The sequence below is a fragment of the Mustela lutreola genome, chromosome 9 (assembly GCF_030435805.1).
Source record: "Mustela lutreola isolate mMusLut2 chromosome 9, mMusLut2.pri, whole genome shotgun sequence".
Lineage (NCBI taxonomy): Eukaryota > Metazoa > Chordata > Mammalia > Carnivora > Mustelidae > Mustela > Mustela lutreola.
The window spans coordinates 8,451,545-8,466,726 of record NC_081298.1 but is presented as its reverse complement, the minus strand read 5'-3'; the positions used below and the strand labels follow the sequence as shown (position 1 = coordinate 8,466,726).

General features: G+C 46.9%; 1 protein-coding gene across 3 annotated transcripts in view; it reads left to right on the top strand.

Moving 5' to 3' along the window:
* TSHZ2 (teashirt zinc finger homeobox 2) overlaps positions 1-15,182 on the top strand; it is a 432,094-nt gene that overhangs the window by 262,832 nt on the left and 154,080 nt on the right. The window contains exon 3 of one of the 3 annotated variants that reach the window (XM_059132584.1): positions 7,981-8,133. The exons of the other annotated variants lie outside the window; for them this stretch is intronic. The gene's annotated coding sequence lies outside the window, so the exon portion shown is untranslated. Of the gene's footprint in view, positions 1-7,980; positions 8,134-15,182 lie in introns of those variants that run through there. 3 annotated transcript variants of the gene reach the window in all.

Below are 15,182 nucleotides of genomic sequence, written 5' to 3'. Positions count from 1 at the left end.
GATAGGTTTTTAAATGATCACAAAATGAGATCACTGTTATCCAGAACTCTAATTTTCGTTGGTATGCATGATAGCGCAAATTGTACAAAATGACATGATGTTTTAGAAAGCATGGTCAAGATGTTATGGAAAATTTGGGAGCTTTGCCCTATCTCTGTTCTCTGTGGGACGCAAATTTTGGCCTGAATTTCCTTTCCTTTCTTAGATAGGTCGTAAATCCTGCTAAAGGCTCTGCCAAATATTAAAGGCAACTTTTCATTAAAAATTAATTAGATGATGTTAAATGCGCATCCCTATTTTAGGACAGAAGTAATCTAAAACGATTTCAGTAAGTATCTGCATATACCTTTAAAAACCACACGCTCTCGAATAATAGGAATTAAACAAAGAGCAAATCAATGAGTCTAAAATGCACAAGGACTTGAAATTATAGTCATTATCATGTAATACAGTATACAAGTTTAAAGCACACCTAGCCTTGAAATTCGGGGCAAAAATGAATTCTAGTCCAATAACTGCCACCTTTGTTTTGGGTGACTTGATAAAAACACACATTCAGGGTGAACAGCATTTAAACTTACCAAATACAATACAGGGTACGCAGTTAAATCTGAATTTCAGATACACAGCAAGTAAGTTTTTAGAAGAAGCCGTCCCAAGCGTTGCAGGGGCCATATTTTTATTGAAAAAGGTGCTCATTGTTTATCTGAGATTCAGATTTTCCTGGGCATTCGGTATTTTTACTCGCTCAGTCTGGCAACCCTAACAATATGGATTCTATGGCATTCTGGAGAAAGCAAAGGGCTGGATTAATTAATGTCTATAAGATACATCACCCTTTCATTCATCCATTAAATAAATATTCCTCCTTCCCTCCCTGCCTCCCTGCGTTTCTTTCATCTTACAACAGACATAGGTTTGCTTTGACTACGCACCAGCTTCTGCTCCGCAATGGCTGTGTAATGGTGAACTAGCAGACATGCTGATTATGATAGCCAAATGTGCCAGCCCTGCGGCAAGTGCTTTACAAACATTATTCCACTTGATTCTCACAAAACGGCCCTATAAGGTAGGGGTGGATTCAACCGTGTGACGGGAGAAAAAGGAGGCAGAGAGATTCTGCCTGAATTCCTACAGTCGCATAACCTCGCTCATGCGTTATCACCGATCCAGAAGGCCATCTCTCCAGGCCCCACACCGCGCTGATCCCGGGGAATAAACCGGTGACCAGAATAAGAATCTGCCTTTGAGGCTCGTGGTAGACGCAGACGGGTGGCCCCGGGGTAAACGCTGAATGGAGGAAGGGGGGGTGGGCATCTGCCCGATCCCCGAGGGAATGATGGTTTCGGGGGCTTGTGATGTTAATGCTTCCTCTGGCTGCCGAGGCTCTCGGGCTTGGGTGCAAATCCTAACTCATCCTCCCTCCCTAAGCCATGGCCCAGTTCTCTGTCTGTAAAATGGGGACATGGTGCTCCCCTCTTAGAAAATTTGTGAAAATTAAATAAGCCTGTGTAACTCTTTTCCAAGAAGCCTGGCAACTAGTAGGTTCATGGGAAAAGTTAGTCCTCCACAATGCCCGCGGGTTTCTGCCGTGTTCTTCAGGCTCACTTGAAGTGTGTAGAAGCTGTGGGCTCTCTCCAGATGCCCCCGCGGAACCCTCAGCTTGCAGTTTGATCATAATGATAGCAAATGACAGCAAAACTCCCACTTACGGGCGTCTTCCACAGGCCAGGCATGGTGATTCATGCCACTCTGATTTTGCAAGGAGCTCTGAGGGCTTTGTGATTTGTCCCTGAGTGTGCAGTCAGGACACAGAGGGACTCCAGCTTAGGACTGTTCCGCACTCATCACCTTTTTCTGCCTCTTGGCTTCTCTGCCACCTTGCTTGATGGCTTCTAGATGCTCCCATGGCCACATGGAATACAGGGCTATAATCCTGACACATGAGCTAGAGATAGGCAAGAGCTCCCCTGAGCTTCTCAGAGGCTCCGGTGGCAAACTGAATATGGAAACTCAGGGGCCTGGGAGTGGCCCACAGCCTAGAGCACAGCATCCTCAATATCCTGACTGTGATGTCCTTGGCCAGTCAGCCAATTAGACATTTACCATATAGCATCCAACCAGGGAATGACCCGAATTCCAGTGAAAATATACACTTACCGGATTTTTTTTTTTTTTTTTTTTTTTTTTTTTTGATCCTCATCCTGACTCTCAACTCTCATTTAGGGGAAACAAAATGAAAATTCAGAAACAGGGTCAGCTATAAGACTCATGTATTTCCTACACAGCAAGAAACAAATGTGTCATCTGTTTTAATGTTTCCATTTTATGCAAGCAATCTGGCTTCCGTCCCTCGCGAATCGCCGGTCCCCTTCTCTGTTGCTCTGTCCCCCTCATTGGGAACCTTCGAAATCTCAGTCCTGACGTGTATAATTTGGTGCTTTAATATAGAGTAACATTATTTTTCATTTACTCCAATCTGCCATCAGTATCATCTTTTCATTTAACCAGATGCAATTCTTTTTTCTTTCGCTAAATTGAAAATCCATGAGCGACAGGGAGTGCAATGTTTTAATTAGCTCATATTTTTTATATGGATTTATGTCTTTAAAATACATTTGTGTAATTCTTCAGCTAAATTAAAAACGTCTTTCCGCGAAAGTGAGGAGGGGAAAATAAAGAGCTGAATTGTGTCATTAGCTTAGGTAGATACAGATGGAGAGCAGGACCTCACGAGGGTGGGGCGGGGGGTGGGGGGGACACACGGCAGTTCCTGGAGCATCTGCCCAGCGGATTCTGAACTCGCCCCTTCATTTAAAGAAGTCTTTCTCTATAGAGATTTCACAGCAACGGCTTGAGGAGGGATGGTTTTTTTTGGAAGGCCCCTAGGAAGTAAACAAGCAGCTACCTTCAACGAACTAATTTGAAACCGAACCAGCCGCCAAACAAAACAGGCAGAAAAGAAGAAGAAGAAGGAGGAGAAGTCATAATGATAAACAGTTTCCCCTGCATTTCTCTCTTTGTCTTTTTTTTTTTTTTTAACTATCAAGTTTAAAGCTTTCCACAGTGCCTTTTTTTTTTTTTTTTTTTTTTTTTTTTACTTTATAGGAGACAAGTGACATTCTGTGGTAAATGGGAGGCAAAGCCATGCAGAACTGAAATCTCTCTAATGCACTGACACTAACTTGCCCTCTATTGTTGGAACCGAGCAGGCTCTCATGATTGTTCATCAAACGGCTCCTAATGCAGTTAAAGCATTCAGCTATAATTTCTCCTTGCATTTATAATTACTGTCATAGACTGCACACCTCGGTGAGCAGATTAAAGCTATAAACTATTTAGCCACGGCTCTAAGACGAGGAACTTGATTTGTCTGGCAGGAATTATTTGTTAGAGAGCTTGACACATCACATAAAAATGACTCAACTTGATGAAGAACAATGCATTTTAGCAATGCGGGGATTTTAAATCACTTCTGATGCCACGCCCTGCAGGAACCGCAGGGCGGTGTGTTCCATGATATGTGGGCCACGGAGATCACGTTAGGGGTACCAGAACAGAAGAGGCTGTGATGTGCCGCTGCTGGCTTTCCAGACGCTTCCCCTGAAAAAAACAGGAGTTGGTTGGAAATCAGTGCATGTCATGTCCTCCCATTAAATCCAGTGTAAATGTTACAGGAGGCTCACCAGGCAGGGAAAAGGGGGCTGCCGGGAGCCGAAGGCGCAGTCACCTTTGGGGGCCTTTAGAGAACTTTGTGCTGCTGTCGAGAACACAAGCCCCCAGAGCCCAGGAAGCCGGGACTCCGTGGAGAGTGCTGGTGGTAGTTTTTCCTGGAATGGTCTTTATTTCTTTGGTCTTTTTATTTATTTATTTTTGTTTGTTTGTTTTGGTTAGGTTTGGTGTGGTTTTTCTTACTTGCTGGAGGTATAGCATATATTTAGGCATGGAGGGTAAAAAACTTGAAAAAAAAAATCCATATCCAGGTTGAGGAGCAAGACTGGCAGAGACCAGGGAGAGGTAAATGCAGGCCCTTTCTTCCTCTTCCTGCCTGTGTTGCAGACTAGCTGAAATCGTGTAGGGACAGAGCTCCGCCCCGGGTCCGGCCCACCAAGCCGGCGCTCGATGCACCTCACCTCTTGATCACCTGCCTCAAAACAATCCCCTTGTGTTTGCTGAAGGCTTAGATCAAGATGTGGGATGGATTGTGCCATTTTATTTGAGGAAATCGGGAGAGACTATGAGGACAGACTTAATTAAATCAGCTCTGGATGGTTGGAGGGTGGCAGGAGGCATGGAAGTATGGGGGGTGGTTTGGGGTGCCCGAGAAAAGGTGGATATAGCATTAACCTGCATTTCTTTCCCTCTTGGTTCTGCTTTTTTTCTCTCTGCCACCAGCTACCTTGAAAAATCCCACTTGTACCGTCCAAACTCGCCAGTGGCTATGCCCTGCTTAGGAAGGTCTACACTGGAGTCCCAGGGCAGATAGTGGCAGTGATGATGTTGATTAGATGTGGTAAGAAAACAGTGCTTGGCAGCGTCTGCTACCGCCACTGTTCTCGCCATGATCGATCCTGACAGAGAATTGACATTTACTGTGCATTTACGATATCCCGGCTCTTGTACTCTGGTGGTCTATGTGTGTACTACCTCAATCAGTCTTACCCTAAAACTCGGCAAAGAAAGAAAGATAATGCCATTCAGCTTACGGATGAGGAAACCGGTCCTCAGACAGGTGAGGTGCTCCCCGGGCTCACAGAGCTAGCACGCGGTAGACCTGAGATCAGGGCTGGGCAAAGAAATGATTGACCTCAAGCCAGAGTTTTGGCTGAAACTTCTCCTAGCGTCTTTCTGGTATCTCTGGGGTTAAATTCTATCGGGCGCTGCACCAGACTGTGAGGTGGGAACGTGTCCCCAAGTTACTGGCAGGGGAGAGAAGTGGAGGGGGGCAAAAAAAAAAAAAAAAAAAAAAAAAGTTTCAGTATCCCGAAAGGCCAGATCTTTGACATGGACAACTTTCTCCCTCCCGGGCCCTCCAGCAAATTGGCACTTTCACTGTGCCTGGTTTTATCTGGTATTTTGTTCATCTATGGAGAAAAAAAAAGATGTTTCAGGTGATGTTATTTTCAATGCTACATTACTTGATTTCACAGTCAAATAATTCTATTTTTGTTCACCAGAGGATTTTGTCATGTTTAATTGTTTATGACTCCCTGCTCCCCCATATTTGCCGTAGCCTCCACTTCTCCCCATGCCGCCTTCCCGTGGATTCTCTGGTGGGTGGTAACCATGGAGATGGGTCCCTATTGGGTAGCATTGGCTCTGGCTGAGAAGTCGGGGGACCAATCAGGACTTTGTCACCCCAGAAATGTAAGAACGGGAAGTGAGAGGATGCTGAGTGGAGGGAAGGCCTGTCACAAAGTCTCAGGAGGCGGGACTTCCTGATGCCCAGAAATCCCACGAGGGACACATCACGCAGCTAAACTCAGGGGGAGGTACGTGGGCTCTGGAGCCACTGAGGCCTCGGCCCTGGGGCCACATCTCCACCTCCTAGCTGAGAGACCAAGGGCAGGTCACGTCACCTCTCTGACCCTCAGCTCGTCTTCTGTCAAGTGGCCGCATGAAGGCTGGCTTCACGTAGTGTTATAAGGATAAAATGGAAGAAAACCTACCAAGGGTCTTCCTGGTACAATATCAGGCACACACAAATGGCCCATTAAAGAGAGCTGCTCTTATCATTGTTAACATACAACAGCCCTAGAATGCAGGGCGGGTTAATGTGTCCGAGGACTTTAATTCTAATAGCAACCGCCACAGTCATAATGTGCTATGACCAAGTCAGATTTTGTGTCTCAGGAACGTCCATTGGGGAAAGACAAATGTGAAAGCATGCATCACACAGTAGACATTACATGTCGGGACAGTGGCCCATGCGAGGACCACAGTGGTGCACGACACAGAAATGGGCTCTGCCCTCAGACCACAGACAGTCCATCGTGGAAGAAGGACATGACACCACCAAGGCTTGCACTGAGCTCAGTGTCATCACTGAGTGAGCGGGAGCGGGAGGGTTCGAGGGTGTCTGGTCCGATCAGCAGAGATCGAGGCTGCGTGGGAATGAGAAAAGGCACTAGCAGGTGGCAAAGGGGGTGGGCACCAGGACGAAAGGAATGGCAAGAGGAAAGCCTCATAAGTGAGGTTGAGCAGGGGGTTCATTCCAGAAAATGGCTGTTGTTCGGTGTGACCAGAGTGTGTTTCAGAGAGAAGATGGCGTAGAGGAGACACTGGTCAGGCAGAGAAGTCGGGGGATACACATATGATGGCTCCTCTCCAGCCTATAAACTTATCTTTTGAGCCTCACCGAGACAGATGTTCATTACAGGTTTGCTTTATTGAAAGAGTCAAACATCATTTCCACAAAGTTGACTGTGGGGCTTGGAAGCGGTGGGGCACCAGCCTCTTCCCTGAAGGTGAACGTGGCATCCACCTCTAAGGTCCAGGAAGCCAGGGGCTACATCTGATTCGCTCCCCATGTACAGACTATAAATTTTGGAAGGAAGGGAGGAGGGAAGGACAGTGTCTAGGAGGTGATCATAACTTCCTGGGACATCCCCCATTTCATCCCCCATGAAATAACGGTAACGCCCGTGTCACTCGTCAGTCCAGCGGATGGAATAGGTGAAGCAGGTGAGAGCCTTAGCACAGAGCACAGTGCATAATAGAAGCCCCAAAGGAAGGAAATTTCAGGCTCTATGAAGCCCAGCAAAGTACAAGAAATTGAGAAGCATTTCCAGCTCATGGTCCAATGATTTGCCCAGAGGACTAACATTGCCATGAGACCTAAGAAATGCCTTTTTTTGAGGTATGCTCGCCCACGGGAGCAGAGTCAACAGATGCCTTCAGGGGAATGAGTCGAGCCTCCTGCACCAGGAGGAGCAGAGGCCTTCATTCAGTCCTTTAATTCACGCTCTTGGAGAAGCGGCCGTGAGCCGGGCTCTGTCGTGAGTGCTGGGCTACACCCCCAGAAGAGAGGAAACCAGATCTTACATTCTAATCGGAGGACACACGTTGATAATAATACGGACAGCTCACATTTGGGAACACAAATAAAAGTAACAATTTCTGAGAAAGTGGGGCTGCCAAGGGATACAGTGTGATGTTCGGGGTGATGGCGGCCACCTACTTTAAACAGCGGGGGGAAGAGGGGCAGGGAAGGGAACTAAGGAGGGAGAAGGAGTGGTCACGTGACAAATTGAGGGCAGAACATTCCAGGTGGGAAAACAGAAGGGTTGGCACATCTGATTCAGGGAAAGGCCGTGTCGAGGGCTGGGATTGGAGGCATAGGGGCGTGGTTGGGGTGTGGTGGGGACATGAGGCAAGTCAGCGCTTTGTGGAACATCCTGATCACTTTAGGCTTTTTCATTCCAAGCCCAATGAGAAGCCATTGAAGGGGTTTAGGAGGACAAGGCCATGACCTACGTTGCCCTTTAGAAGACAACTGTGGTTACAGAGTGTAGAATGGATGAGAGCAGTCAAGGGCAAACGTGAACCCGTGAGGAGGTGATGAGAAGGACAGGGAGGCAGTGAAGGCAGGGGGCATACAGAGGAGTGAGTGGCCTTGGGGGGTTCCAGGCCACTTGGGCCATGTGTGCCTACAAAAGAGAAGGAATATCAAACAGAGAAATCATGGGGAGGCATTAGGACAAATTCACCTTCATACTGTGGGGCCTGCCCGGGGTGGGCTTCTAAGTACAACCTCTCTTCCCAAATTTCCCCTGGATGACCCCCAACTCCTAAGTGAGACATTACTGCCTATTTCCTAAGGACAATCCATTTCTTGATAAAAGTAAGCCATAGTCTGTATACTTCTCCAGAAATTATGAAGTACAAACCAAGAGGTCCCTGCTGTGCTTGCCTTCCTATTTTTCAATCCTAATTTAATTCCTCCCTCCATTCTGTAATTCAGCCCCCTTCTCCCCACAGCATCCACCCTAGGTGGTCCTGACTCCAACGGAAGATTTACTGGCAAGACGAAATGGAGGAACACGTTGTTTTTTCAAGATGATTTAATGACCTTTTTGGCATCCCCATGACTGCTGAAATCTTCTGTAATTATTCAGCTTGGCGGCAGAGACTTCTGTTGATCAGAGGAAGGCTGATGTGGATGTCAAATGTCAATAAATTTGCAATCCATAATTGCGATCACTGGATGTTGGAGCAGGCTGGGACATGGCTTGGTCACAAGGCCATGAGTGGTTGAGCCAAAACGAGCATGAAAGGATCTTGGGCGTTAGGTATGCAAAAATCACTATGCTATCTTCTGCTCTTACACCAGTTCGCTTTCTCTGTCCCTGCCTTGTTTTCTGCCTGTGTCTGTCAATGTCAACAACCCCTGCTCTGGAGATGGGCGTGCTGCCTATCAGACACTTCGGAGTCCTCTGGGTCTGTCTCCACTCGGAGCCAGTGATGCTGTAAACACAGCAACGGGTTCTTCCAGAGAATCTCCATCAGCTTTTTTTTTTTTTTTTGGTCACATTGTTCAGGTCTGTTTGGCCCTTGCTGGAGGTTGAGCATTGATTTTTTTTTTCTTTTTCTGCTTTGCTTATCCTCTGACAGCATGGTTTATGTCGGAAAGGTCTACGTCAGGAATTAGAGAGTGTTCGTAACGATGGGGGATAATACCCTAATATAAATATACCATTTGTGGGCTTGCACTTTGACAAGAGCGAGTGAACTGGAAGATGCTAGAAAAGCTCTGAAGTCATGGAAACATGGGGCAGAGGCATTTGCTTTAATGACTCATCTAATTCCTCGAGCTCACCTTATCAAGTTGTAACCTCTGAATCTCTAAGTTCCTAGTTCAAAAATGCAGAGTCTCCTCTGTCCTCGTGTTAATTTTTAAATTATATATCATTGTAGAGAGGCCCTTTGTGGTGAATATGATGAGCCATTTTCACATCTGAAATGGGGAATTATAACTGAACATTAGCGATTGCTTATAAATCACTGTGAGCAAAGTGGCATCTGTGACCACAAGGTTCTAGCTGGGGAGAAATGCAGTGCAAGAGAAAAGGGGACCCAGAAAGGAGAAGGTGATTTTCAAGAGAGGTGGTTACAAGCTGATGATCATTCCTCGGGCGCACTGGGCAATCCCCGGGACCCCAAGCGACCTGAGGCGTGTTTTATTCTGAAGCTGGGATTCTGTTCTATGGCTGCCTTTTCTTTTTCTTGGAGCTTTTTTTTTCCTTTTTTTTAAAGTTTCTTGGAAGTTGAGAAGAGGTCCTAAGGCTCCCTAGGAATCAGCAAAAAGGCAGTAGGATGTGTGATTCTAAGGTGGCATATCTGCCAGACGGCCAGAACGTGAGCCAGGCACGGGGTCTGGGAATACGGGTGCTATGTCCGCCCTCACTGGAGAACTCTGGAGAGATTTGTGGCTTTGAATCCACGTTGCACTGTTCCCTAGCAGTAAGAGCAAACCCTTCATCTCTCTAAGATGCAGCTTCTTTATCTGTAAAATGGGGGTAACTCTCCTAGCTCAGGGCTCGATAGATAAGATCGCAGGAGACAATCCAGGTCAATACTCTGAGCCAATTGTTCTCAAACTTGAGAATCATCTGGAGGGTTTGTTAAAACGCAGATGGCTGAACCCGTTTCCCAGAGCATTGGATTCGGTAGATCTTGGGTGGAGCCATTTAATTGGAATTTCTAACAAATTCCCTGATGGTAGTGGGGATCCTCGTCCAGGGACCACATTTTGAGACCCACTGCTTTAAGCATAGTACCGGACACATTGTGATTACTCTAAAAAAAAAAAAAAGTTTGCTTTTATTAGCTTGAATTCAGTCATTGCACCTGTCTGATGCTCTGTCCTGATGAAGAAGCAGCACGGACCGCAAGGAAGGTCCTAGTTTAATGTACAAAATCAAGTCAGACCAAGAAGGTGAGACCCTCTAGATCTTCCCTTAGAGCGGAGAGAACAGAAGCTGACGAGAAGCAACTAGAGGAGAGATCCAAATTCTAGGAAAGCAGGATGTGGTTCAGGGTTTTATAGGACTCCCCTGAGATCACTTAATAACAGGATACACAATATCAGTTCAGTTGTTCCTACTGTATCAGGAGGCGTTTTCCATCTCATGAGCTGATTAGCGGTAAAGGGAATAGGTTCCTCTCCTGACTTTGCTAAATATCTTCCTTAACTCTGAAAGGATGGGATGCAAAATCACTTTGGGAGCAATAGTTAAAACTGATCAGCATGCTAACTCTAAACTGTGTTTATCACAATCTGTTATTTATAATTGACTGCAAACCAAATCAAAACTAATTTAGTAAACCAGGGAGTTTAGTAAACCAGTAAATCAGTTCGTCCAAGGATAGAGTTGGTTTCACGCGCAGATGAATCTTGGGTTCGAAAGACACATGTCATGGGAACTTAGTCTTTTCCAGTCGTTTGGCTCAGGTTTCCCCTGTTTTGTCTTCATTTTCAGAGGAACAGCTAGATTGCCTAGACCAGCACCAGGGTTCTATGCCACCTAAGAGCTTAGGAGTTCAGTTGAGTGTCTGTTTCCCAAGAGTGCAGTTGAGTTGGCCTGTGCCGTCATAATACTCAAAGTGATGCCTCGGGCTGGGAATACAGGATGCCACCTCTTCAGGCTGGCTCAGACTCACAGTCCTGGAAGCCTTACGTGGGCTCAGCATGTTACAGCTCAGGCTGAGATTGGTATGGCCAGAAGGGTTGTGATATTAGTGGAGATTTGGGGTAGGGGTGGGGAATGACCCTAAATCCAACTCCTCTTGTTCAAGCTTGACCTAGGCCATCTGTTCACTCTCCTAACACCTGCTAACTTTCTGATTCTGCATGACTGAGAGTAGTCCCATTCAAGCCCTGGTGCCCCGGTGTAGGATCAGTAGACCCACCTTTTTCTCTCACCTTTCCCACCACTGTCCATGTCACTACTAATTTTTTTCCTGGACCTCCATAATATTTCTATCACTTCACCTGCTCCACCTCTGTGTCTACGGGAGGTGGGTCTGTGGACGCACACCCTATCTCTTGCCAGGACTACCCTGTGTCACTATGCCCAGCCCACGACTACTAGATTGAAAGTCCTAACTCAAAGCTCATGGCATAATAAGAAGAGCTACTGTTTCATGAGTGTTTTTTCTACCTGAGGAACTTCAAATATCAACCTTCTGATCTCTAGATTGACCATTCTCATTATTGAAATCTCACCTTCAACGTCATCTTCTTCAAGGACTCTTCCCTGAAAATCATCAACATTTCTGTGAAGGGTCCAAAAGTAAATATTTTCTGGGTCAGAGCCTGTCACCACGGCTTATTCTGTTATTGCAGCGTGAAAGCGGTATTGGGGGTTGTGTGAATGAAAAGGTGTGGCTATATTCTAATAAAACTTTATTGATAGACACTGACACTCGAATTTCACATAGTTTTCATGGGTCATAAAAGAGCATTTTTCATTCAAGATTTATTTTTGTTTATTTTTGAGAGAAAGATTGAGAGCATGAACAGAGTGAAAGGCAGAGTGAGAGGGGGAGAGATCATTTCAAGCAGACTCCTTCTGAGGGAAGAGCCCCACACAGGGCTCTGTCCCATGACCCTGAGGTCATGATCGTTGCCGAACTCAAGACTCAGACATTCAACTGACTGAGCCACCCAGGCACCCCCAAAAGCTTTCTTCTTTGGACTCTTTCAACCATTTAAAAATATGAACATGATTCTAGTTTGTGGGCCCTACAGAAACAGATGAGGTGCTGGATTTGGCCCATGGGCCATTTTTTGCCAAGCCCTGATCTAAAGCCATCCAGCCTTCTCAAATATCTCTTTCCTATTACCCTGTTTTATTTCCTTTATTAGATTTACATCTATCTCATAGTATGTTATTTACTCGTGCATTTCCTTATGTCTCAGCACTGTGGTAGGCTCCACAAACATAGCAGTGAACCAATGGATGTCTTCCTCCCTTGAAGATCTTATAGAAGGAGAAAGACAAGAAACAAGAAAACAAGTTAATAAATGAGATGGTTTCAGATCCCATGAAGGAAATAAACAAAGTACTTAGGGCCTGGGTAGCAGCAATTTACTTAGGGTGCTTCTAGAAGGCCTCTTTGAGGGATGACATCTGAAACATGAAGGACCAAGGGAGCCAGTCCTGAAATCAGTGAAAAGAGGATTTGAGGCAGGGACAGCAAGTGCAAAGGCCCTGAGGCAAGTAAAAGCTGGGCGCATTGAGGGAAACTGAAAGAAGATCAGTGTTGCTGGAACTCTATGACCTCAGAGGGAAAGAAGTTTGAGTATTTAGCACAGACTGATGAGTTTAAATTATTCCAAGTTTATTGGGGGGGGGGGGGCTTTAAATAGGGGATACCATGATGTAATTGGCATTTCCAAGGATAATTCTGGCTTCCCTGTGCAGAATGAATCACAGGTGAGCATGCTTACCAGGAAGCTCCTTGGACATCTCAGATGGATCCTACACATACTAAACCCCCACGCAAAACTTGTGAAATTAATGCATTAATTAAAACCATTAACACAACATAACTTTTTCTTGACCCCTTGACAGCAAGGTTCTTTATAGCCAGGTTCCTGAACCAGGTCAATTTATATCATAAAATTCAAAAATTATAGCTTATAACATAAAGTGACCTCCCATTACATAATGTGGCAAAACAAGCAAATTAATACCAGAAGCAATAAATGTCTAGGCACTAATGCAGCTTGAGTATGAAATATGTTCCCATTGCTTTGGGAGTATGGATTCAAAATGAGGATCAGATTACCCGGCGCCATCGTAAGGCAGCACCTGACTTCTAGCCCCACTGGTATGAAAGCGGCACCCGACTTCTACCCGCCATGGCCTTCTAAAAGGTTTCACCCTATTTCTCATCATTCAGTCAACAGATATTTTTGAGTCTGTACTGTGTACAGGCACAAGGACCCAGAAATGGGCCAGATGGAGAAGGACTCTACCCCTCGCAGAGCTTACATGTTCGCTGGTAGAGTTGGAGGGAGCCGCAGCCAATAAACTATGGCAGTCGGTACCGTGAGTGCCGTGAGTGCCGAGAATACAAGGCCAATGGGAGGCAATGAATAGAGACCCCGAAGGCTCCTTTAGGTGGGTGGACAGGGAAGGCCCTTCGGAGGAAGCGACGTTTTTGCTGAGACCTAAAAAGTGAGAAGAAATTGATCACTCACTGAGTCAAGGAAGGAGAACGCCAGGCAGAAAGATCAGCACTTGCAAAGTTCCTGAGGTGGGAGAGAGCTTGGTGAGTTCTCAGTATTATCTAGCATAGCGCTCGGCGAACTTGTTTTTATTTCGGGACAGAGTAAATACTTGAGGCTTCGTGGGACATGTCATATATGCCGCAGCAACTCGACTCCACCACAAAGGCGGCCACAGATGACCCATAAAGGACCCATAAAGATGACCCATGAGCGCCGATAAAATTGTATTTAAGAAACCGGTGGAGGGCCGGATCTGGCTCGGGGGCTGCAGTTTGCCAGTCCCCGGTCTAATGGGATGGCATCTTGGGCGCAGGCTCCAGAAGCTGCCCCTGGTATGAAGATTCCTGGATAAGTCCTTTCTCAGGAATGTGCTCTCAGAGGAAACCAGTCAGAGGAGCCGCAGAAAGCCAGGCAAGGGTGTCATTTCAGGAAAATCCCCGGCCTCACCCTCATCCCCCCGGGAAGCTTGACGGTGTTCACGCTGGCCCCGGAGTTTGACCCCTCTGGAGGCAGGGGCTGGACTCTGGTCCTCCGACCTCAGTCCGCCAGCGGTGAGGAGCTGTCCCGGGCGGGGCGTCAGCTTGAAGGACCCACTGGCACACGGCCCGTGCAGTCAGAGCCTCCCCAGTCGTCACGGGCCCCCCACGGAGGAGAGTTGCACCTGGGTCTGTTAGAAGGAAAACCTGCAGAAGGCAAGGGCGAGGCACAAGGGTAAGGGACTCAAAGCGTCACTACAGTGTTCTCTTCAGACGGGCTTCCCTGTGTCCACGTTCTCGCCCCATCTGAGAGTCCCTGCAAGGCCCCCTCATCACAGCTGGCAAATGACGCGAGTCACCTGCCTCGACCCAGGAACGCCCCCTCCCTCCGCAGTGCACACAGCGGCCGGTTAACCACTGCGCGTTCGTTCTTTCTAGTCTCCCGCCTGGGAGCGGCGGCTGGGAAGTGCTTGGGGCTCGGCGCCGGCACTGAGCTCGGGTCCAAACTCCAGCGCTCGTCAGTTGTGCCCCCACAGACGGTTCCTACCTCTCTGTGGTCCAGTCGGCAAATATGAAGCAAGCATTCTCTCTCTCGGAGCCCCTGTCCTGCCCTCCAGACTCGGCTTATAGTCCAACCTCAGTTTCTTTGTCTCTAAAATGGGAATAGTAATGTTTCACTACAAGTCATCTGTGGTGAAGGTTAAATGAGAAAAAGCTAAGGGAGCTCCTAGCACAATGCACATAGTAGGCGCTCAAACAACGCCCGTTTTCTCTCCTTCACTGGTTTGCCTGGGAAAGCTGTTCATCTGTGTCTCTGATGCCTTCCAAAAACATACTCTGTATTCTTGTGCGGTTTGGGTTACCCACTGAGCTCAGCCCCAGACTTCTGGAAGCCTTTTGCCCTCTTCCCTGGACAGATCTTTCCCAGGACTGACCTGGGCACTGCCTAGTAGCCATAGCGATCTCTCGCACTTGTTCAATCAACAAATATTAATTGAGCATTTATTATGTGCCAGGTACCCCGGAAGCCGCAAAGACACAGACTTCAGCAACAATGAATTCGTGTTGAATAAGCACGCTAACAGTGTTCTCTCCCCTTTTCTTTGGGACAGGCTCTTGCTCCAGGCGCCGTCTCTTCTCCCAAAAACACTAATCTGTCCGTAACCTAGTCAACCTCCAAACCCCAGAGGCTCTCCCCCACCCCAGCTGAATGCCTCTGAGGATCCAAGGGGCCACAGTGTCACTCAGCCTCATTTGCTGGACCAATCTGGAGAATCCCTGAGTTCACTGACCCAGGGGATTGTCCCCAGGTGGGGGGAGCAGGGGAGGAAAAATGGTAGCCATTTTTACATTGTTTTGTATAGTATTTATTGATTCAGGAAACAAAACACAAAATTCTGAATAAAATGACTTGCAAACTGAAAAAAAAAAAAAAAAAATCTCCAAATCTCCAGAAACAGGTCCCG